The sequence below is a fragment of the Solenopsis invicta genome, chromosome 5, assembly GCF_016802725.1.
Source record: "Solenopsis invicta isolate M01_SB chromosome 5, UNIL_Sinv_3.0, whole genome shotgun sequence".
NCBI lineage: Eukaryota > Metazoa > Arthropoda > Insecta > Hymenoptera > Formicidae > Solenopsis > Solenopsis invicta.
The window spans coordinates 7,185,276-7,210,243 of record NC_052668.1 but is presented as its reverse complement, the minus strand read 5'-3'; the positions used below and the strand labels follow the sequence as shown (position 1 = coordinate 7,210,243).

The 24,968-nt window shown below is 33.0% G+C and overlaps 1 protein-coding gene across 19 annotated transcripts in view; it reads left to right on the top strand.

The window, feature by feature from the left end:
* The window catches only part of LOC105207511 (heterogeneous nuclear ribonucleoprotein R), a 117,251-nt gene that overhangs the window by 15,375 nt on the left and 76,908 nt on the right, over window positions 1-24,968 (top strand). For 16 of the 19 annotated variants that reach the window (XR_005574920.1, XM_039449859.1, XM_039449857.1 and 13 more), the window contains exon 1: window positions 20,419-20,571. The exons of 2 other annotated variants lie outside the window; for them this stretch is intronic. The gene's annotated coding sequence lies outside the window, so the exon portion shown is untranslated. Of the gene's footprint in view, window positions 1-20,418; window positions 20,572-21,298; window positions 21,366-24,968 lie in introns of those variants that run through there. One more of the 19 variants, XM_039449852.1, reaches the window with a different exon arrangement.

Sequence of the window (24,968 nt, the reverse complement as noted above, 5' to 3'; positions counted from 1 at the left end):
CTTTGTATTATAAGACTATTATTACGTTCATAAGTCACCATTAATCGGGTTTAATAACATCTAACAGTTATGAAGTTGAAATTATAGTTCATCATTCTATTCTTTAGAGGCATACTTATGATTGGCTTGTTTTATAACTGCCAATGTTATTAAACCCGATTGATTACTACGTTTACACGGCACCATCAATCGGATTTAATAACATTGGCAATTATAAAATTGACAAATCACAAGTATTTTCCTGAAGAGTTAAATGACTATAATTAGCTGGTTTCATAACTACGGATGTTATTAAACTTGATTATTGGTCACGTGTAAACATAATAAATAACGCGTAATCATAGTATACGGTATTATTTTATTATTATTATTTTTTAAAAGTATCGTTTTTATATGAAATATTTCCATGTTTTAATAGATGTTAATTATCCATTAAAAACTTTAAATAAATGTTTTTAAATATTTTTATACATTATAAAAACGGATCGGCTGAATGTTTTTTAAATATTATTTAAACGTAAATAGTTTGCTTACTTAACCCTTAAACACGTAAGTGGGTCTGAGAGACCCCATATGAAGTTTTGAACGCTTGCTATGTGAAGACGGAATGAGATAGGAGGTTCGGGCCAAGACGTAAAAAAAGTTTAAAATCTCCTCTTTCAATTGATATAGTTAATCAACTTTTTTGGTCAACTAGAATTCGAACGGCACGGCAGCAAAGTTTTGTTAGGATCAATTCTACTCATATAGTGTGTAAGTGAAACCTTTTTTGTGAGTATTTTACATAAAAAAATGGACAACATACGTTCGAACAGGTCGATTTGCAGATGTTACTCGAATATACTCTGTCTAAAGTTGGAATACTATAAAATGTTGTAGAAAAAAGAGTTTTTCCGAAATATATCATGAAACACATCAATTTTCAATTTTAGACACGATTTAATCAATAATTCCTCATATTCGCCTTGTTACATAAGTACTTTTTTTAATAGAAATGACAATAATATAATTTTTTTTGAAAGTATGAATCTTTAGCTTTAAAACGCCGTATTGTAAAGTTCTTTAAAGTTTTTTGTTGCAAAGATATGATTTTTTTTTTTAAGTGGATTTTTAGATGAAATACCAAAAATACCAAAAATACCTCATATTCTCTATCTTACATAATTATACTTTTTAAAAGAAATGACTTTGCCAAATTTTATTTTGAAAGTGTGACTTTTTAGCTTTAAAACGCCGTATTTGAAAGTCCTTAAACGTTTGTTGTTGCGAAGATATGATTTTTTGAAGGAAAAGTGGATTTTCCTTCAAAGGTAGAAACCTTTTTCACGATCGCTTGATAGTTGCAATGACAGAGCCTCTAATGGTGAATTTCGGAACGTAAACTAAACTTCTGCGCATTATTCATACATAATCGCTGTGCGTGAAAAGATTCACGTGAACTCTGTATGAGTGAAAAATGAAAAATGAAAAGTGAAAAGTGAAACGTGAAAAGTGAAAAGTGAAAGGTGAAAAGTTCTATGTGAAATTACATGATTGACCCCCAGCAGAAGAAGCAGTTTTGCAACTGTTGTAAAATTCTTGGATGCGATTGGTTCTTTTCCTTAGTTTCTATCGGATATAAATGCACAAACCAATCATATTAAAAAATTTTACAACAGTTGCAAAGTATCTTTCTCTGCTGAATGCAGCTACTGTATTATAAAGATATATGTAAAATTGAAATAAGTATCATATTTACAAATACTACTGTGCAAAGTGCCATACTTAAGCGCGCAAATTTCGGACAGTTTTATTTACCATCTTTAAAAATTTTTCAGTTAAAAATTATTATAACCTTGACATTTTGATACTTGAATTTTGGTCTTGAAATGGTCTCAAAAGTCTGCTATTAATGGGTGTCACGCGAGATCTGAGGCACTCTTTATATGATTCGAATTTTGAAATATTCTATTCTTGAATTTTTATTCTACAGGGTGTCCCAGACCAATGTATAAAGATTATCACGATGAGGTAGAAGGGATCGAGATAAATGAAAAAGTCTAATACCATTTTGCGATATTTGCAATAATTTTTGAGTAATAAATATTAAGGTCAGCCGAATAAGAGCGCGCGGAGAGACAAGCGGTCGCTCATCTGAGCGGTAGGACCGCCCACTGCGGCCCAATTGTAGGCGACGGTAAGTGGCGCGCGGCGAGGGAAAGGATAGCTTGGCACCGCACCGTGTCGAGCCGGGCAGTCTTATGGCTCAGGCGACCAACTGTTTGCCTCTCCGCGCGCTCTTATTTGGCTGACTTTAATATTTTATTACACGAAAATTATTGCAAATATCGCAAACTGTTATTACACTTTTTGATTTATCTTGATCCCTTCTACCTTATTGTACTAATCTTTATACATTGGTCTGGGACACCCTGTATACCCAGATAGCACATTGTCGTCTTTGCTGTCATTTTGAGACCAAAATGACACCAAAATTATCACTTGACATTAATTTGACGCCAAATTGATGTCAGGTGAAAATTTCGGTGTTATTTTGGTGTCAAAACGACAACAAAGACAACAATGTGCAATCTGGATAATTCTTAAATATATTATAAAATCTAAAAAAAGTTTGAGGTATTTTTCGAAATTAAATAATGAAGAATTTTAAAATATTTCAGAATTTACATAGTGATAGTTACGACAATAGAATGATTTATATAAAAATTGATGAATTTATATTATTTACTATTTCTTTTATTTTAATATAAATCGCAATAAGATTAAAATTTGTTCTTAATGTTTTATGTTTGGAATAAATAATATCCTGCACAGAACTTTTTCAGAAATAGATTAACTGAAAAATGAAACATTTTAGAAAGATTTTGAAATATGTCTGCAATGTTTCAGAAATGTCTCTATCTGACCTAACAAAATTTGATTCATAAACTTGAAACTTTGCAGAAATATTACTGAAAAGTTATTGAGTATATTTGAAATTTTTTTGAAATATTGCTGATTGTAATTTAAAATAATTTTAAATTTAAAGAATTTTAAAAATAACGTTTAAATTTATTATATTAAAAGGATTATAAGTATTAAAAAATTATAATAAACATAAATAAAATACAATTAATATTAATATTTTATGTTTTTATTTAATACTTGAAATGTAATTAATATAATAAATGTAAATATAATTTTTAAAATACTTAATAAAAAGAATGCAAAATATATACAGGGTGTTTTAAAAATACTTAACACCGAATACGCTACGAGATTCTTTTCCTGTCTGAAAAAGTTCATGTTAAATTGTTAGTCGCATTTCTCAAAGTTTATTGTTGACGCTTTTCCGCTTTTGTGAGCTACTGTCATTGTGGAAATTATATTTTGACAGTTATAAAAAATTCCCATACAGCACAGAAAGATTACAGGAACATTGCAGAATGATTTTATTGAAACATTGTAATATTGCATTTTGATTGCGAAACATTGCTGCAACATTACTGGAAGATTACAGCAACATTAAGATGTCCGCTTTTTGAAATATTGCATTGAAACATCCCATTTTTCCAAAATATTCACATAAATATTATTACATCACATAATTCCAATAAACAAAACAATATTTGTGTAACGTTTTAAAAAACGTTTTTGCAAAAAAAATTTCGGGAATCTTTTTCGGAAATTTCCAAGCAGTCACCCATCCAAGTCGCGACTCTGGTGAACGTTGCTTGACCTCCGTGATCGCTGCGAATTGATCCCTCATGATGACCTGTAAACACTTTATGCTGATATGTGTACATAATTGGTAAATCAGGTCAATATACGTTATCAAAAAAATGAAATATATATATAATTAAAGCACATTTATATAAACAAATATAAAATTATAGTTTTTTTTACTAATTTTGCAAATGCAGAATAGCATTTGGAATAACTTTTCTGTTATTTGTTTAAATAGAATGTGATTAGAAAATATATATCAATATAATACAATAATTAAATTAAACATGAAAAAATTTTTATTAAAAATACAATTAAAAAATATTGTTTGTTTATTGGACTGTAGATCGAGGTTTTTTCATATATGAAGCTATTTCGTTTATTGATATAAATATTTGTGTTTCTTAACAATACTATAATGCACACAGCACCACAAGACGCATGCCTTTTTCTAGACGTCTTAGAGTCAACACATTTATCATTAAGTATTGTATGACATACATGTATCTTTCGTCTGAAGTTGGCTGTCTTGTGAATCATTGACATTTCGTAAATTTTGACAATTTATTATAATTATTTTTAATATTCTGCAATATTTATGATCATCCGTTTGTTTTCTGTTCCTGAACTCTCTAAATAAGTGTACACTTAAAATGAAATAGATAGATGTTTCAAAGTTAGCGAAAACAAGAAGGAACGTTCCAGTGCAGTCTAGTGCAGGAACAGAAAACAAGCCTCATGACATGTATAATGCATATACTTTATATTTAAATATGATTCAATCAATTAAGCATTTCAATACAATATCATTGTAATTACTTCAATGTAATAACAAGTTTACAAAAGTGCAAGAGCATCCACTGTTGTTGTACACCTAAGGACTTTGATTCTGTCCATGGGGAAATTTTCCAAATTGAGAAGTCGCTACCTTTCTACATACTTGCAGTTCATGACTAACGTAACGACCAATAAGCTCTAATCATTTTATTAATCATGAACTGCAAGTACGTAGAAAGTGGTGACTTCTCAGTTTGGAAAATTTCCCCATGGACAGAATCAAAGTCCTTGGGTGTACCGTTACTCAGCGCGCAATCTTTAGACTACACGGTTCGCCTACTGTAAATACTTCTCATTTGAAAAGTATTATAGCCTCGACATTTTTGTATTAAGATTTTTGTCTTATTTTTATGTAAAGAATCTAGTAACGTACTCAGTGTTAAGTATTTTTGAAACAGCCTGTATAAGACATTAATATTTTATTTGCATAATATTCTTTCTCTTCTCTCTATTATATAAACTCAGCATACTTCGCAAGCAAATTTAGAAAATTTTTGTTTATTTAATCAACGAGAACAACAAATCAAAATTTCTAAATGTTAACATGTCCAAGCAGAAAATTTGACTAATTTAAAAAAAATTTAGTTTAAAAATGTACTTTATGTGATCAATTTTAGAAACATTTTTGTTGCAACATTTTATATGACATTTTAAAGAATTCTTTCAAAAGTGTTGCACATGAAATGTGAAAAGGTTGAAGCTTTTCTGAAAACTCTCTGCAATAATCGGTATTGTATCCCTATAAGTGGAAATATTTAAATATTAAATATTATTCCTGAAATGTTAATAGAATGTGGTTATATGTCCAATCTTGATAATATTATATCACCCGAAAAAGAATTTATATGTATATATGTGTGTGTGTGTGTGTGTGTGTGTGTGTGTGTGTGTGTGTGTGTGTGTGTGTGTGTGTGTGCGTGTGTGCGCGCGCGTGCGTGCGTGCGTGCGTGCGTGCGTGCGTGCGTGCGTGCGTGTTTGTGTGCGCGCGTGGGGGTATATGTATATGCATTTACATATATATCTAATAATACATAAAATATATATAATTATATATTAAAATCTTTTTTTTGGGGAATATGATACAAATATTATATAAGAAGTAAATAATATTATTTACTTTAATATTTTAAAAATTGGAAATATTATTATTACTTTTAAATATAATAATTATAAAATTCATAAATATTTTATGCATAACAATTAACATTAAATGTAAGCTGTGGGACTCGTGAAAATAAACTAAATAATGTAAAAACGGCCAATACGAGTTATACGCTGTTTTGTATATTTCAAGGACTTTTGTAAGATGGCTGAAGATGGCTCAAAGCAAGAGCCGAAACGTTCTGTATTAAATTAAGAAAATTTTACATGTGATTACTCAATTATTTGATTGTTACTCTCTTACGCGCACTGCTTACCTGACTCGTATTTGCCGTTTTTACATTACTTAATTAACGTTAATTTTTGACCTCAATAATGTAATATTTGAAGAATATTTTCATAATATTCCACAGATATTAAAATAATATATTACGAATATTGTGTAAAAGACTTATAACACTTATAACGGGAGGTTTCCAATAGCGCACATCCCGAAAGCCCACCAACCAATCATCTTGACTTATCTAACCTACGGAAAATCTCTAGGCATCTGCCATTGTGAGTGGTTTGTGTGCTATCGGGATGTGCGCTATCGGGACCCGCCGACTTATAACACTAAAATACAATATTCCTATAATAATAAAAAATAATTTTTTGGAATATTATTTTAATTTTTAATAATATTTGTATAATATTCTAGGAATATTGTATGTTTATAGGGATATGATGACAAATTTAGTATTTTTATTTTGATGATTGTTGCTTTCTTTTCTCAGTAGCTCTGTTTTCACAAGCACTAATATATATATATATATATATAAATATATATATATATATATATATATATATATATATGATACGGGGTTTCGTGGATTGATAGATCAAGTAAAACTGAGCAGAAAAATCTTTTACCATTTTTTAATACTCGCCATAGTTAACAAAATAAAAATTAATAAAGTCTGCGAATAAGTGCGTATCACCGCGTGCAAGAACCGCCCGCCGGGCACCGAGATGTAGGCAGCTGCGGCTGATGGCGCGGCGCTGCAAGGAGGGAGAAGTAGCAATGGATACTCGCGACCGGCGGGCGGTCTTTGCGCGCGGTGACACGCACACGCACACGCACACGCACACGCACGCATGCACACGCACACGCACGCACGCACGCACACGCACACACGCACGCACGCACGCACGCACGCACGCATATAGGGTGATACAAAATAACATATTGGTTCCGGAGCTGGCATATTTGTAATCGAATTCTGAGACGATTTTTCCTTTTGCAAAAATTTGTCCGCAGCTTAGTTTTCAAGTTATAAGAAGAATTAGTTAGCGTATGACGGCTCGGATACAAGTAGTAGAGTAAAGTCACTAGATTTATAAAGTACCGCAATTATTCCGCCATTTTGGCTCCAACATGCGGCACATTTAAAACGTGCATATGTGTATAAATGTATTTAAATAAGAAAGAAAATCATAAACTATATAAATTAATTTTATTTACAATGGTTCTTATTCACATATGACTTTATTGCCACTCTTTTACTACTATATGTGTTCAATATGCGTTAATATTATATATGCGTATTCTATATGCGTTAATATTAATATATTTTTTTTAAGGTAAAATGGATGCGTCCTATAATAAATGTTTTGATAAGTTTAACAACAATATTGTGGCATGATGGCACAAAGTCTGTACGACAATTATTTAAAAACACTTCAATAAAGTCTAAAGGTTTTAATTTATTCGAAATTAGGCGTGTTTTTAAACGTTTAATTTCTCAGAGTACAACAATAACACAACAGATCTAACGCATCTCACGGTGTCTCACGGTAAATAATTGCACTTAATGTGTAGATACATACATTATGAAAGTGTGCACTCTTTACACTTTCCGACGCCATTTTGGTTTCAAATCCTTATACTATAGGCTTGTTTTCTATTCCTGCACTAGACTGCACTGGAACGTTCCTTCTTGTTTTCTCTAACTTTCAAATATATATCTATTTCACTTTAAGTGCACACTAATTCAGGGAGTTCAGGAACAGAAAACAAACAGATTGAGTCTTATGAATTGCGGTACTTTATTAATCTAGTGACTTTAGTAGTAGAGAAGGACGGCGCGACTCAATCCTAGAGTCCCTAGAAGTAGAGAGTCTGGACATTTGCTCCTAAAATGTCGGTGATGAATATGTCAGTGTATGTATGTGAGCTTTATGTGTGTGTATGTTTATCATTGTGTGCACTTGAACGTATTGTATACTGTTATCGCATTGGCTAAAGAGGATTAAACAGGGATCCGTATTGGTGCTGCCATTTTAGGTGCACAGTCACGTGCATCCAATCACGTGGAATCCACAAATGTCCAGACTCTCTACTTCTAGGGACTCTACTCAATCCTAGAGTCCTATACAAAGAGAGAAGCGAAATCAAACTTCCACCACAACCTTCAGTATCCAATTGAGTCCTCCACCGCCATTTTGGGACCGCTCTAACGTCATCAAACACCAATAACACCATTCGTATCATTCTACAAACAGCTGTGGTCACAATATGGCTGCTCGCTTAGCCAATCAAGTATCAATCAGATTACCAATCAGAGCTTCGGACATCAATGTCGCTTCTCTCTTTATATAGGACTCTACTCAATCCGTTTGTTTTCTGTTCCTGAATTCCCTGAATTAGTGTGCACTTAAAATGAAATAGATATATATTTGAAAGTTAGTGAAAGCAAGAAGGAACGTTCCAGTGCAGTCTAGTGCAGGAATAGAAAACAAACCTATTGTGGGTGAGGCGCCTCCTGCGTTCAAATAACTGACACAGTATACGGACAGCACATTTCTATTTAAACTTACTTTCTCTCTCTCTCTCTGTCACTTTAATTATGCTACATTTAACTTGTCAAATTTCGATCTCTGTAATCTGGCCGTTAAATATTGGGATGACCGTGAAATCTTCAAGTAAGTTACATTATTATAATGAATGTACGCCCGCGAATAATAACATTTAATGCAAATGAGATTACTTCAATATAATTTGCAAGTTAAAAGTAGCACTTTCAAAACCATTGAACTATACTTTAACTGGAATGGGCACTAGCCGCCAGAAAACGTGACGAGAGAGAGCCATTTCGAAGGGCCACCTCTCTTTGTCAGTACAGTCACGTTAGAAAGTTTTGCAGTACCGGCACATGAGAATAGATAAACGAGCGACTTGAGTGATATATATAAATAAAACAAAAGCAAAATTGTATTATATTTTTTTTAATATTTAAGTAACTTTTTAAGTAAAAGTTAATTTCTTCCTCGTTTCCACGAATTCCGTTACATGCTGTATCAACATGAAAACAAAGAAGAAATTTAATTTTTGAGTAGGAATGTAAGGTGAATGCTGACGCATGCGCAGAGAACGCTTAGAAAAAGAGAGGTGGCCCCTCGCATCATGCTATTTCTATCACATTTTCCGCTTATGGACGTTATATGGCAGTGCCCATTCCAGTTAGAGTATAGTTCAATGTTCAAAACGCACAAGAAGGGAAGAAAAGAGAGAGTGAGAGAGAAACGGGGAGGGGGCTTCAAATAAGTTTAAGCACGTTTACTCACACACACGGCAATTAGTTTATTGTTTTCACGATGCGACAGTTCAATTTAAATTTGGCTTTTATTCAGATCTATCCCTCGAAGTTGTTTTACATTTCACCACATTTACACTATTTACTTTGCACTTGATCGATAAACGCAGATCTACGCGACGAACCGATCGATTGACTTTATTAATTAATTATACTATTAATCACTACTCTGATTAGTACAATCATTCGATGCGTTAAAATCACTCGAAGAAACACGTGTTTACTAGAGTCCTATATAAAGAGAGAAGCGACATCAAACCCCCACCACAACCTTCAGTATCCAATTGAGTTCTTCACCGCCATTTTGGGACCGCTTTAACGTCATCAAACACCATTCGTATCATTCTGCAAACAGCTGTGGTCACAATATGGCTGCTCGCTTAGCCAATCAAGTATCAATCATTTTACCAATCAGAGCTTCGGACATCAATGTCGCTTCTCTCTTTATATAGGACTCTAGTGTTTACGTTACGATCACACAACACGTGTTCACTTAACGATATCAAGCAGTTGACTGGATGTTATTGCTTATGTCGTTATAAGAGTGTCGAACGATTGGTTAAAGCCATAAGCCATAAGCCCCCTGTCTTTCTCTCTCTTTTACTCTCTCTCTCCTTCTTTCCCTTCTTGTGCGTTTTAAAAGTGCTACTTTTAACTTGCAAATAATATTGAAGTAATCTCATTTGCATTAAATTTTATTATTCGCGGGCGTACATTTATTATAATAATGTAAACCCAGCCAAAAATGACTTATCAAATCGATGTCGAATCGATGTCGAATTGGGATGCGCACGATTGGACACCGCATGATTGGACACCACCACTCACAGCGGCCGATGCCTAGAGTTTTTCCGTTGGTTTGGTTAGATAAGTCAAGATGATTGGTTGGTGTCCAATCGTGCTGTGTCCAAAAGAGTGTCACCCTGGCTGCGTTCCGAAATTCACTGCCAGTACTGAAAATCTATAGTATACGTAACGTGAACTATAGATTTTCAGTACTTGCAGTGTATATCGGAACGCAGCCCCTGTCGAATTGACGTCGAAACCATCGAAATTACGTCGAATCGAAATAATGATCGAAATTTGAAGCTGTTTTGATGTCTGTGTTTTATATGATATTTAAAAAAAAAACAAGTTATTTGTAACATCTACTTACCAGTAGACTAAATTATAATTTTCTTATTTAAGTATATATATTTTTTGTGAGGACATCGATATTTCATTGATTCGATATCGATTCGGTATTATTTCGATTAGAATTTTATATAATCACTTTTATTTACATTATATAAAATACAATATGAATAAAGGATTATATTGTATTAGCAGACATAAATAATGTAAAAATTTTAAGATTTTAGCATTTAATAATTATGTTACAATATTAATTTTTTAGTTAACAGCTGTAACTTTGTAAAAAAATGAATAAAATTTAATTTAAAAAAGTTTTAAAACTTAAAATTTTTACTTTTGAAAAATCACTTTTTTGTAAAGAACAAATAAATATTTTTCAAATTTTTGTATAAAATTTATTATATTTATTGATATTATACAGGGTATCCCAAAATTCGCGCAATCGAAGTAGAAAACGTGATACTTTATGATAAAAGAAGCAACTTTTTCCTTTAACAAAATTGCGTGCGACAAGTAGTTTTTGCAGGAAAGCACGTTAAAGTTAACGAGTAAGCGTTCTTCGTTCTGCGGCGCTCAGGGCCGGCGTGTGCGTTCCTCACTCACTTGTACCTAGTCATTGGCTAGTGGTGGTAAATAATGTCTTAAGATGCTGATAAAATTCTGTTATAATTAGTTACGACATTTTAAGACTGTAGAATCAATGAATATCGGCCGTTAACCTCTTCCGTATTGCTTAAAATATGAAAAGTTAATAAATTAAATATTGATTTTATTCCTTATGTAAGAAATGAATAAAAAGTTATCTGATTCCGTAGGTTTATTTGAAAATAAAAATTAAAAAAAAACAAAGAATTTGTTTAAAATGATTAATTTTTTAATGTTATAATTATTACATAATTATATAAAATTAGTAATACTAATAGAATCGTATCAGCATCTTAAGACATTACTTACAACCATTAGCCAACGACTAAGTACAAGTGAATAAGAAGCGCGCACGCGAGCCTTGAGCGCCGCAGAGCCAAGAACGCTTATTCGTTAACTTTAACGTGCTTTCCTGCAAAAACTACTTGTCGTACGCAATTTTGCTAAAGGAAAAAGTTGCTTCTTTTATCGTAAAGTATCACGTTTTCTACTTCGATTGCGCGAATTTTGGGACACCCTGTATATAAAAATTGATTTAGTTATATAATTATAAATTATTTAATTAATAAATTATTATTATTAATTATTTAATTATTATAAAGAAATAAATATTGACAACAAAAAAGTTTCATATATGGGTGATTTATATTTTATTACTTATATTATGTATAACCCAAGCAGAACAATAAGTTAAAATGACATTAAAGTGATTTACAATTATGTCAAAATGACACCAAAGTGAATCGTAATTAATTGAAAAGTGACTTTTAATGATCATGTTGCAGTCACTTTGACATCATTTTGACGTCGTGATGACTCCTTGTTCTGTTTGGGAAGCCACGTTTGTTGCGTGTACGCAAACAATATGGCAACTGAGTAGATTTAAATCGGTTTGTAGCCGCGTTTTATCTATGTGACACAAGAGAAAAAAAGAAAGAAAACAATCAAAACTAATCTTGCCGAGTTACTATCAAATTAATAGTTGTTAGCAATTAGAGACGATTGGTTTGTACTTTTAGATCCAGCCAATCACCTTTGATTGTTACTTATGCTATCAGCGCCGTGAGCGCGTTCTTATTGTATGGTACAGTCGCCTGCATTATAGTTGCGACACTTTTCTTTCGATGCGTTTCTGAACGCGCAACTATAACGAGAGTTGAGAACGTGATTGGTTCTTACTTGTAGATCTAATCAATTACGTTCGCCGCTCGATGAGAAAGGCTACATTCCAAAAACTATCGAAGAAAAAGTGTCGCAACTATAATGCAGGCGACTGTACACCCAAGGACTTTGATTCTGTCCATGGGGAAATTTTCCAAACTGAGAAGTCACCACTTTCTACATACTCGCAGTTCATGATTAATGAAACGACTAGAACTTATTGGTCGTTACGTTAATCATGAACTGTAAGTATGTAGAAAGATAGTGATTTCTCACTTTGGAAAATTTCCCCATGGACAGAATCAAAGTCCTTGGGTGTACACCCATGGAATTTGATTCTGTCCATGGGGAAATTTTCCAAACTGAGAAGTCACTACTTTCTATATACTTACAGTTTATGATTAACGTAACGACCAATAAGCTGTAGTCGTTACATTAATCATAAACTGCGAGTATGTAGAAAGTGGTGACTTCTCAGTTTAAAAAATTTCTCCATGGACAGAATCAAATTCCATGGCTGTATAAGACAATAATTCGTTTTTTGTTTTTGGAGACCAATTTTCAAGTTCATACAAATAATTTTTGCATACGAAAATAGCAATATTGTACACAATTAGCTAATCACAGTCAAAAAATTATTATTTTTGTATGCAACAGTTATTCATATGTACAGTCGTGTTCATTATAGTTGCGACACTTTTTCTTTGATGGTTTTTGGAATGTAGCCTTGCTCATCAAGTGGCGAACGTAATTGGTTGGATCCACAAGTAAGAACCAATCATATTCTCAGCTCTTGTTATAGTTGCGTGTTCAGAGACGCATCGAAGAAAAAGTGTCGCAACTATAATGAACACGACTGTACTTAGATTATTGCTTTAGTAACCCAATTAAATGTAGCTGCAGTAAAAAAAACAGTATTCGAAATTTAGTCGAAATCGAGTCGAAATCGGGTCAAAATCGATGACTTTTTAGTCAATAATTCATCGAAAAGTGTGATATAATCGAATTAAAATTGATGAGTATTTTGATTAGTTATTGATCACTATTTTTGATGTCGAATTGATATCGATTTGATGAGTCATTTCTGGTTGGAAACTTACTTGAAGATTTTACGGTCATCCCGATATTTGACGGCCGTATGACAGAGATCAAAATTTGACAAGTTAAATGTAGTATTATTAAAGTGACAGAAAGAGAGAGAGAGAGAGGGGGAGAGAGAGAGAGAGGGAGAGAGAGAGAGAGAGTTTAAATTGGAATGTGCTGTCCGTGTACAGTGCGTTGCATTGATGCCTGGGGTACCGATTTTAAGAACCACGTTTCTTTCTTAGTTATTTTTACGTTTATGGCCAAATGCTGCCGTCAACGATCACCGCAGCATTCAGTCATGAACATAAAAATAATCAAGAAAGAAACGTGGTCCCTAAAATTGATACCCCAGGCATAATTGCAACGCACTGTACTTTTATCAGTCATTTGAGCGCAGGAAGTGCCTCACGGAAACACCTGCGTGGTAACAGTGAGTCGCGCCGCCCTTGTCTACCATTTGTATCCGACCCGTTAATGACCTAGTTTACACCACAGAACATATACTATGAGAAATGAAAGCTCTGTACTTAATATGGGAAACAAAAAAGCACTGCCATCTCGTAGTGAAGTGGGAAATTAAATGGATTGTAGAAGGGGGGTCAAGGGAGTCTTCAGAAAAGAGAATAGAAGAAGCTTATTTATGCAGGCAATAACCATTAACTTCTGCCGGAACCGGTAAAGTTCATTATTAGGATTTCAATGCTTCTGTTTACCGAGGTCTCAATAAACAGTAGCCTTGAAATTCTAGTATTGAACTTTACCAGATCCTGCATAAGTTAAATGTTATTGCCTGCATAAACCATCCGTTACTCTGCATGCATTGTTGGAGAGACCAGTTCATCAATGCTACCACACGAAAATCGAGTGAACAGATGCTCACTCTTATCAACTTACATCAAGGCGTTTTCTGATTAGTCATTTTAACTCCCACTTTCAAGTGGGCCCCACTTTTTCCGTGTTACCGGAAACCGCTATATTAGTTTCACCCCCGTGGTTTACACCGAGCACTTGATACGCGTACTAACTAGTAACTTTCTATTAAATTGTCTTAATTTCAACAATACGTGTAAATGTATACGTGATATCTATATTTAATTAATTATGTTGATTCATATTGTACCCGTTTAATATATTATTCATTAAATTTATTACCGAAATTAAGATAATTGAATAGAAAGTTACTAAATATTACTCGTATTCGGTGTAAACAAAGCCATAGGCTAGGCGCGATGGCGCGGCGTCACCGCACATTGGCTCATACGTTTTATTTTATAATTCGATAATTATAGCGAATATCGCAAAATGATATAAGACTTTTTTGTCCCTTTTTATCTCCTTTAAGTTGTCAAAGCAGTAAGTTCGCTAGTTCCCGAACACCCTGTATATATATACAGGGTGATTCAGAACGACCCATATGTCCCTGTAAAGACATGTTCTTGGATAAATTCTGAGACAATTTTTCCTGTACAAAAATTTTGTCCGATGCTTACTTTTTGAATAATAAGACGATAAACTTAGCGAATCACGGGCTGTGTACACATGGTAGACAAAGGCGGCGCAACTCACCGTCCGACATGGGTAAGCGCCCGCGTCAGACGGTGAGTTGTGCCGCCTTTGTCTACCATGTGTACACGGCCCGTGATTCGCTGAGTTTATTGTCTTATTATTCAAAAAGTAAGCATCGGACAAAATTTTCGTACAGGAAAAATCGTCTCAGAATTTATCCAAGAACACGTCTTTACAGGGACACATGGGTCGTTCTGAATCACCTTGTATATATATATATATATATATATATATATATAATAAAAAATATAGATTGTTAAAGAAGTACCGATACCCTTTAATTAGGGCACTACCAATACTCTAATATTGTATTTTTTATTGTTTATTCTTGTAACTTATTTTGAGACTTTTCCAAAACACTACAAGAAAGTTCATTTTTGTTAAGTACTTTCCGAGTTGTGACGCTTGAAAGTTACAGTACACCGTAGCTTATCTCGAGATAAGCTACAACCCAGCAAACACAGTTGCATAACAGCAATGTTATTAGAATAAAATCGGAAGTAACACTCAATATAACATGCGCGTTACATGTAATGTCCATGGTAGTTGTAATTTCCCACTCATAAGAAAAGTAACAGTTACATAACAGTTGTATCATATTTGTTATACAGGAGTTATAATAATAATTTAGTTTTATAACAGTTATATTATTAAAATAAGATGTTTGATATATGAACTTAATAAATGGCAGTTATATGACTGTTATAAGTTGTAATGTTGTAATATCAAGAATTCAATTTTACATAAGTTGTAATGTTGTAATATCAAGAATTCAATTTTACATAACTACAATATTGCTAAAATGTAAAAATTCGTTATGTAACGTGCACAAATTATATAACTATTATTTTTTGTGTTTGCTGGGAAGAATATGTAATAAAAAGTTTGTAGTCTCATTTAAAAAATTGAACGTGTCTTTTACGTGACCTTCAAGCAATTATTTAAGGTTAAATTAATAACGCCATCTTATGTCCTCTTCGAAATCATGCAACTTGTGTCTGAAACATTTTTCTGTAAAACTTATATTTCCCGAGATATTTAGATGTCCCAATCTTTTTGGGACACCCTGTATATACACACACGCGCGCGCACACACACACGCACAAACAAACACACACACACACACACACACACACACACACAGGGTGCTCGTTAATAATTATCTTTACGTTTTACCATAGGAGCCCGCATTTGTAATTTCTTACATAATAATATGTTAGAAATACATATCCGTCGGTAAATTATACTCCTATGGTAAAACGTGTGGACAACCGTTAACAAACACCTTATATAGACATGTGTGTATATATATATATATATATATATATATATATATATATATATATATAGTAGTAGTAGTGAAAACAGAGCCACTGAGAAAAGAAAGCAACAATCATCAAAATAAAAATACTAAATTTGTCATGTATGCTGTCAATTGTATGCTTATCCCTATAAGCATACAATATTCCTAGAATATTATACAAATATTATTAAAAATTAAAATAATATTTCAAAAAATTATATTTTATTATTATAGAAATATTGTATGTTAGTGTTTTATTGTATGTATATTTGCTTTTACAAAATATTCGTAATATATTATTTTAATATCTGTGAAATATTATGAAAATGTTCAATAAATATTCCCATATAGCACAAAGAGATTGCAGGAACATTGCAGAATGATTTCATTGAAACATTGTAATATTGCATTTTGATTGCGAAACATTGCTGCAACATTGCTGGAAGACTGCAGCAACATTAAGATGTCTGCTTTTTGAAATATTGCATTGAAACAATCCTTTTTCCAAAATATTCACATAAATATTATTACATCACATAATTCCAATAAACAAAATAATATTTGTGTAACATTTTTAAAAACATTTTTCGCAAAAAAAAATCTCGGGAATATTTTTTCGAAAATTTAAGCGGTCACCCATCCAAGTCGTGACTCCGGTGAACGTTACTTGACCTCCGTGATCATTGCGAATTGATCCCTCATAATGACCTGTTTATGCTGATATGTGTATATAACTGATAGATCAGGTCAATATACGTTATCGAAAAAATGAAATATGTATAATTAAAGCAGAATATTTATATAAACAAATATAAAATTATAGTTTTTCAAATAATTTTGCAAATACAGAATAGCATCTGGAATAACTTTTCTGTTATTTGTTTAAATAAGATGCAATTAGAAAATATATATCAATATAATACAATAATTAAATTAAATATAAAAAAATTTTTATTAAAAGAACAATTAAAAAATATTGTTTGTTCATTGGGCTGTAGATCGAGGTTTCTTCATATATGGACCTATTTCATCTATTGATATAAATACTTATGTTTCTTAACAATACTATGATGCACACAGCACTACGGGACCAAGGTCCGTGGATTGGCGTTGGAGGGGAAGGAAGGTCGTTGCATCCACTTCAACGATGTGGAACGAAAATGGCGGCGGCCATACTTTTACTGCACACTCGCTCACTCACACAACTAATAGCTGTAGTACCTTACTATCTACGTACATACACTAACACTGACTCGCTGTCTCGAAAATGGCGGCTATGCAACGACCTTCCTTCCCCTCCAACGCCAATCCACGGACCTTGTACGGGACCGCATGCCTTTTTCTACACGTCTTATAGCGAATTCGGTTGGACTGCACCAGTGTGCACTGATGCACATTAAGGTCAACGTACATGAATTGATGTAAGATGTGTGTTAATTGTCAATATAAATATATAAACATATTAAATTATGAAATTTTTTTCTTTTATGTTATTTGATAAGATACAGGCGGGTCCCGATAGCGCACATCCCGATAGCACACAAACCATTCACAATGGCAGATGCCTAGAGATTTTCCGTAGGTTGGGTTAGATAAGTCAAGATGATTGGTTGGTGGTCTATCGGGATGTGTGCTATCGGAACCCTCCCGATACAAGTATTAAAAATTCCGCCAGTAAAGATATTTGCAGTTTATTTTTATCCTAGATCAATGTACAACGGCTTTAATATGCACTAGTGCACATTAATGCATCCGACCGAATTTGCTATTAGAATTAACATTTGAAGGATGTCTGCAGACGTCTATGCAAAGTCGATTTGCAGTTAACTTTGAAAGTCTGACTTGGATGAGTCGACTTATGCCCGTTTCCTCCAACGTGGTTCAAAATTTGAACCCAGTTTAAACTCCGATCAACGACATTTTGCGTTCCAAGTTTTTACTGAAGGTTCAAATGAGTTAAACGGCGTTCACTCTGAACATCCATTTTTGGTCAGTTAATTGGTTTGATCGGCGTTTAAGCAGAAGACAACGCAAAACGCTGACATTTGAGATTGTTTGAAGTTATGCATATTGTCATCTATATTTATTCTTAGTTTTAAAGTCATTATGGCATATAATATTTTATCATCATCTGATGATGAAGATATAATAAGATATGCATATTGTCATCTGTATTTATTCTTAGTTTTGAAGTCATTATGGCATATAATATTTTATCATCATCTGATGATGAAGATATAATAAGATATATAAATAGGAGACTCAAAAGATTTAAATTACGTATGAATTATTTCGAGGATTTAGACGAAATAAAATTTAAAATATCTTTAATATTTATCTTTAATATTTTACAATATTAAAGATTATTTAAATATTTTTCAACTTTTTTACTTAATTACCTCAAAATTTATTGCCATCCAGATTTTTTCCGGAGTTCGTTACCTATGCCGCCGCGGTTTCAATGCCAGTTACCCAACCTTGCTCAACCTTTCTCTCTTTCCGTCACAATCATTAGCTGTGCACCAATCACATTACTTGACACAAATTTGATTTGAGTTAACACGCACGAAGTGTACACCCAAGGACTTTGATTCTATCCATGGGGAAATTTTCCAAACTGAGAAATCGCTATCTTTCTACATACTTACAGTTCATGATTAACGTAACGACCAATAAGCTCTAGTCGTTTCATTAATCATGAACTGCGAGTATGTAGAAAGTGGTGACTTCTCAGTTTGGAAAATTTTCCCATGGACAGAATCAAAGTCCTTGGGTGTACGTTCAGTTGATCGGGACGAAGGTAAAGTTGAAGGAAAGCAAAACGAGTTGACTGAAGATTAAACTGCGTTCAAAATTGAACGAAGTTCACATGAACTCTGAGTTGAACCACATTGGAGGAAACGGGCATTACAGTCGATATATGGACGGTTATACTGTTAGGAAATGTAGAAATTCAGCGGAAAATTTAGTAACGTCGCCCCCAAAATCTTAGTTTGCTAAATGCGGATGAATAATTATAGCCTTTGTTTACACCGCATACTTGATACACGTAATATTTAGTAACTTTCTATTCAATTATCTTAATTTCGGTAATAAATTTAATGAATAGTATATTAAGCTGGTATAATATAAATCAAGATAATTAATTAAATACAGATATCACGTATACATTTACACGTATTGTCAAAATTAAAACAATTTAATAGAAAGTTACTTGTTAGTATGCGGGTCAAGTGTTCGGTGTAAACTAGGTCATAGATGAGTTAAATTAATATATTATTATACGCGAATATTCTGTTTTGGCTCTTTATTGCCACTACTTTATTAAAAAATTATGATATTGCAATGTTTCCGGAATATTACTGGCATATTCCATGCGATGTTGCAGGCATATTGTTAATTTATGTTTCTGCAATGTCTCCGTAATATTGCATTGCAATCTGCAACATTGCAACGTTGCTGCAATGTTGCTGGAATTTTCTGTGCTGTATATTATTAAGGTAAAAAATTAATGTTAATTGTTATGCATAAAATATTCATAAATTTTATAATTATTACATTTAAAAGTAATAATAATAGTCCCAATTTTTAAAATATTAAAGTAAATAATATTATAATTATTTATATAATATTTGTATAATATTTCCCGAGAAAAAGATTTTTATATGTAATTTTATATATATATAAAGTTTTGAGATAAAAATATTGATTTTTTTCAGTATTTTTGGAAAATATTTTAATTTGTATAATAATTCTGAGAAAAATTCTCAAGGTAGACAATATTATAATAATGATGATTTTAGAAAATTTTGATGTTCTAATATTCTTGAAAAAAAGTTTCACACATATAAGACATCACAGGCTTGTTTTCTATTCCTGCACTAGACTGCACTGGAACGTTCCTTTTTGCTTTCGCTAACTTTGAAACATCTATCTATTTCATTTTAAGTGTACACTTATTTAGAGAGTTCAGGAACAGAAAACAAACAGCACATCTTATACATATTCTTGAAAAAAAAAGTTTCACGTACATAAGACATCACATCTTATACAAAAGGGTGCTCAAAACATTTTAGCTTTTGGGCGGGAAATGAATTAACCAGCAGTATTACGACTAGCGAGAATTCTCAAGCGTGTTCCGGGCGCGTACTTCGATTTGACGCGTGCAGAGTGGCGGTCGACTTTTTTCCCTGTCGAGCAGCCGCGTTTTGCGGGGCGGCCGCCACCACCAATCAGAATTCGCGTGAGCGCGGCCGAGAAAATGGCCAACAACACGTCGGTGTCGCTGGGTTCGAGTGTATCTTTGCGCGTCGTTTTGTGAACCCCGTAGTCTGCAATCACGTTGACGTCTGTCGCCATTTCCTCGGCGCGGAGGAGCCCGTTCGTTTATTTTGCAAGGTAACAATCCGTCATCGTCGTCGGAATTCGCATCGTCGGTGTCACTGATTTGTCGCTTGGTCACGCGGTGACATGCTGTTTGTCGCGTCCGCAATTCCGCGAGCGCGAGTGAAGAATGCTCCAAGAGATGAACGTGTCGAGAGTTGCATATGTCTGGAGTGCATACAAGTGCATCGCGATCGTGCGCAGCGCGGTGGCTGTGTTCGCCGGCCGGCAAGCTGGCGCGCTGTAAAAGGGCGTTGCTGGAGACAACGCCAGTATCAGAGAGGATAGAACATAGAGGAACACCTATGCAATTTGTCGTGATGATTTTTATCGCGTGAATCTCTTACAGCGTTTGCGTCACTCCGTATAGCGGAGCAACGCGGACCGTATGCTCCGCTCCGTTCCATTCCATTCCGCACCGCATCGCACCGCGCCGCGCCGCGCTGTTGTCGCGCGTTGTCATCGTCGTCGTCGTCGCCGTCGCCGTCGCCGTCGTCGCGAACAGCGCCAGCGTCGCCGTCGCCGTCGCCGTCGTCGCCGTCGCCGTCGCCGTCGTCGCCGTCGCCGTCGTCGCCGTCGCCGTCGTCGCCGTCGCCGTCGCCGTCGTCGCCGTCGCCGTCGCCGTCGTCGCCGTCGCCGTCGCCGTCGTCGCCGTCGCCGTCGCTCTTGATGACCGCGCTAACCGATCACGCTCGATGATTCGCTGCCCTAATCGGTACACGAAACGACAAGTGTCACCGATAATGCGTAACGTCGTGCATTGCAAAAATTTTCTTCCTCTCGTCTTTCGCGTCGAACGAAACGAAAACGTAATGTTTGTATTTTCAGTTGTGCTTGAATATATTTTTATTTGCTTATTTTCGAGTTTTTGGCGCGTCAGAAAATGTCGATCTCCGATTCTCTCTAATTTGTGCATTCTACGTGTCCGTACTCTTCCATATCTCTTCTTTGAACGGCACATTTTAGCACGTATGCATTTATCGAATGCCTAGTACACGATTGGAGCTCTTTGTGACTTCTTTGTTTGCGCATCGGCTCCTGTTTTTGGCTTTTCTCCTGACTCTGGGGACCTATCACAAACTCTGATTAAATTTATAACTTGCCAATTGCAAAACTTAAAATGATTATCCCTAACCTAGTTTTTTAAATATTTTAATTAAAAAGCTATTTAAAAAGTCACTTTAATTAAAAAAGTTATTAATTAAAAGTATTGTACTTATGCAAAATTATAATTTGCAGAAAATGGATAAAAGAAAAAAAAATAGTTACTTTAAGTTCTATAGTTAGCAACAGATAAATTTAATTTTGGCTGATTACATACAAACACACACATATAATTGATAATAAATTTCATGTATGCATGTACATAAAACACACACACACACACACACACACACACACACACACACACACACACACATATGTGTACATATAAGTTAATCAGAGTTGATGATATCCATTCTATAGCGATAAGTTTTGAGTGAGCAAATATTTTCATTAGAAATGAATTTTTGTATACACAAATATGTTTATTTTATGAATAAAAATTACTTGATTGATATTTTAAATTTGCTCAAAATAGTGATCTATAAACTATAAAGAGAATTTTTACTTGGAATTTAAAATCACTGTAATCATGAGACATTGAGAGATATAGAGGAAAGTCGCCAATATTAGCATCCCAGTTTGTTTTTAGATAATATTTCTTAAACAAAGACTAAAAATAAAATTTTAAAGACACACATACAAACTAGAACATATTTTTTATTAAATGATATAGCTGTTTACAATACTATTTTGTATTTTGTAATATTGTCTGAGAAATTGGGCCTGAAAACTGGTACCCTAGACAGTAATAGCTGAACTTATGGAGACGGAGTTAACTAAGTAAAATTATTGATAAATTAAGTAATATATTTTTATTTATTAAATAAAGTTTATAAAATTAAAAAGCTAGAATTGAATCTTTATATGTTTTTGACATTTTATTAGTAGATTTGTTACATCTGACAATATTTTTCTTACCTTGAGATATTAAAGAAAATTTGAAAAAATTCACGCAATATTTATCGACATTGTGTAATTGAAGAGAGATTTCGTGGTTATAATCTATTTTCACAAAATGATGGTCCATTAAGCTGTGATTTTATGTCTCAATTTTTATTACAAGGAAAATATAAAACAAGAAAATAAAAACAAAAGAGTTTTAGGAAGCTACAAACATATAAAATGGTCTAATATCAATAATATACTCATAATAATATGTGTACTTACTTTAATTATGTAATTTGTAAGAACAAATTATGTAAATTTTATTTTCACTTCAAGAATTTGATTTTAGCAGATTTTATATAAAAAAAGCTGTGTATGTATATGCTATAAGTTTTTATTTCTTTAATTATCTAAGCAGATCATATCTTTATCAGTATTAATACAGTGCAATGTATAGTTTCTGAGAAAGGGGTGTCATTTTAGGAGGGATAGGTATTGATGACTTTCTTTTATTTATTATAATTTTAGTAAAATTTAACAGATTTAAAAGAGTTAATAACCGAGCAACATACAAATGTTATAAGTCTATATATATTCAAATATTATAAGTCTATATATATTCAAATATTATACTTTAGCTTAAATTACAAAAAAATTAGACGTTTTGACTGTACTTAGTCTTTTGCAATTTATATTGCTAATTACTTATCTCTGCAGTAATTTTAGTTATAAAAATGTTTAGCCCTATTGTTCAATCTTTGTCATATTAATCTCTTAGTTTGTGTTGGATGCTAATTAATGTCCTTTATAGTTTTGTAAGTTCTTTGACATATTAAGTAAAATTTAGTAATAAAATTTGTACTGTAAATTAGGTTGAAAAAAAAAAACGAAATGGAAAACATCTTAATAGATTTTAATGCAATTTGCAGGCAAGGTTGTTTAAAAAAGAAAAATGTCTGGTGATTTAGCTCATGTGTTATAGTGCTGAGTAATGCTGCCTGGAATTGGGTTTCTATAGCAATGTATTATTGTTAGATTTAACTGTAACTTGTTTTAGTATTATCAGTTAAAGTATAATGATTTGGATGGATTAATTGCGCGGGTGCGCGTGTATGTATATTAAACTGCATAAAAACAAGACTATGTTAAGGAATTTGATTTTTTTGCAGTTATTACTGATTAAAAACAATATTTACATTGCTAGAGTTGTTACATAGTCACAAAAGTTTCTTAAATTGCTTGAAGCTAATAGATTCATGAGCTTTAGTTGAATTCAGTGATAATGTATTAGGTAGGAGTCCAATTCTGGACTCCATTATTCAGAAACTATGGTAGTTGATTCCTATCTCTATAGTAATTTTTTTTCTTTTATCCTAAATAACTTTTCTTGCACATTTCATCAAAAGTTATTCAGTCATTTTTTATTTTGTTTTTTTCAGCTTAATTTGTGGCTTTTTATTAAATTTTACTAAAATTATAAGCAAAATTCTTTGATGTTTATATTGTCTCTCGATTGTCACAGTTTTAAAAGTACGTTGTAAGAAAATTCTCTATTTACATTAAGAATATTCTTTACACTACAAATTATATATTTTTAAATTAATGGTTAATTATTCTTTCTGCATGTGTACAGTTTGTTGCTAACGATTGATTTTAATACCTATTATACAGTTCTAGTTATATGGAAATTGTATCTATTGGAGCATATTTTGATCATTACATTTATATTTTAAAGAAAGCAAAAAGAAATTTTTATTAATATGAATATATTGTTATAAAAATATATTACAAAATAATTTTGAGAAAGTAAAGGCAATAAATCTGGGTTAATTTTTTGTTGTTTTAAAAAATATGTTAGAAAGTGTGCACAACAATACAAGGGTTGAACAAAATAATATGAACATCTATTCTGACTCCGAAAAATAGGCGTAATTCAAGAGAGTGTAACTTTGTCAAAAATGATGGTAAAAAGATTTTAAAGGTTGAAATCTTTAGTTTTGAAATTAATAAGTCATTAAACGATTTACAGATTGTTTATGAAGTAACGCGGATTTAAATGGGGATGCGTCAAATCTCAAAATATTTTACAATCTTCGCAAAGCTCCACGGCGCAAAATAAAAATTGCACGCAAATGCGGTTTACAACATTCGAAAGTGTGAATCTTTATCTTTAATTTGCGTTTTTAATGAGCGTTGTACGATTTTTTTTCACAGAGTTAGGCAAAACTGAAGCAAAAATGGCCTTTTTTGCTTCTATGTTGCATAATTCAGTGAATAAAAATTGTACAACGCTCAACAAAAACGCAAATTAAAGGTAAAGATTCACGCTTTTGAATGCTGTAAACTGCATTTGTGTGCGATTTTTAATTCACGTCAAATAAATACACAATAAATTTTGCCGCTTTTTTATTTTTATCTGT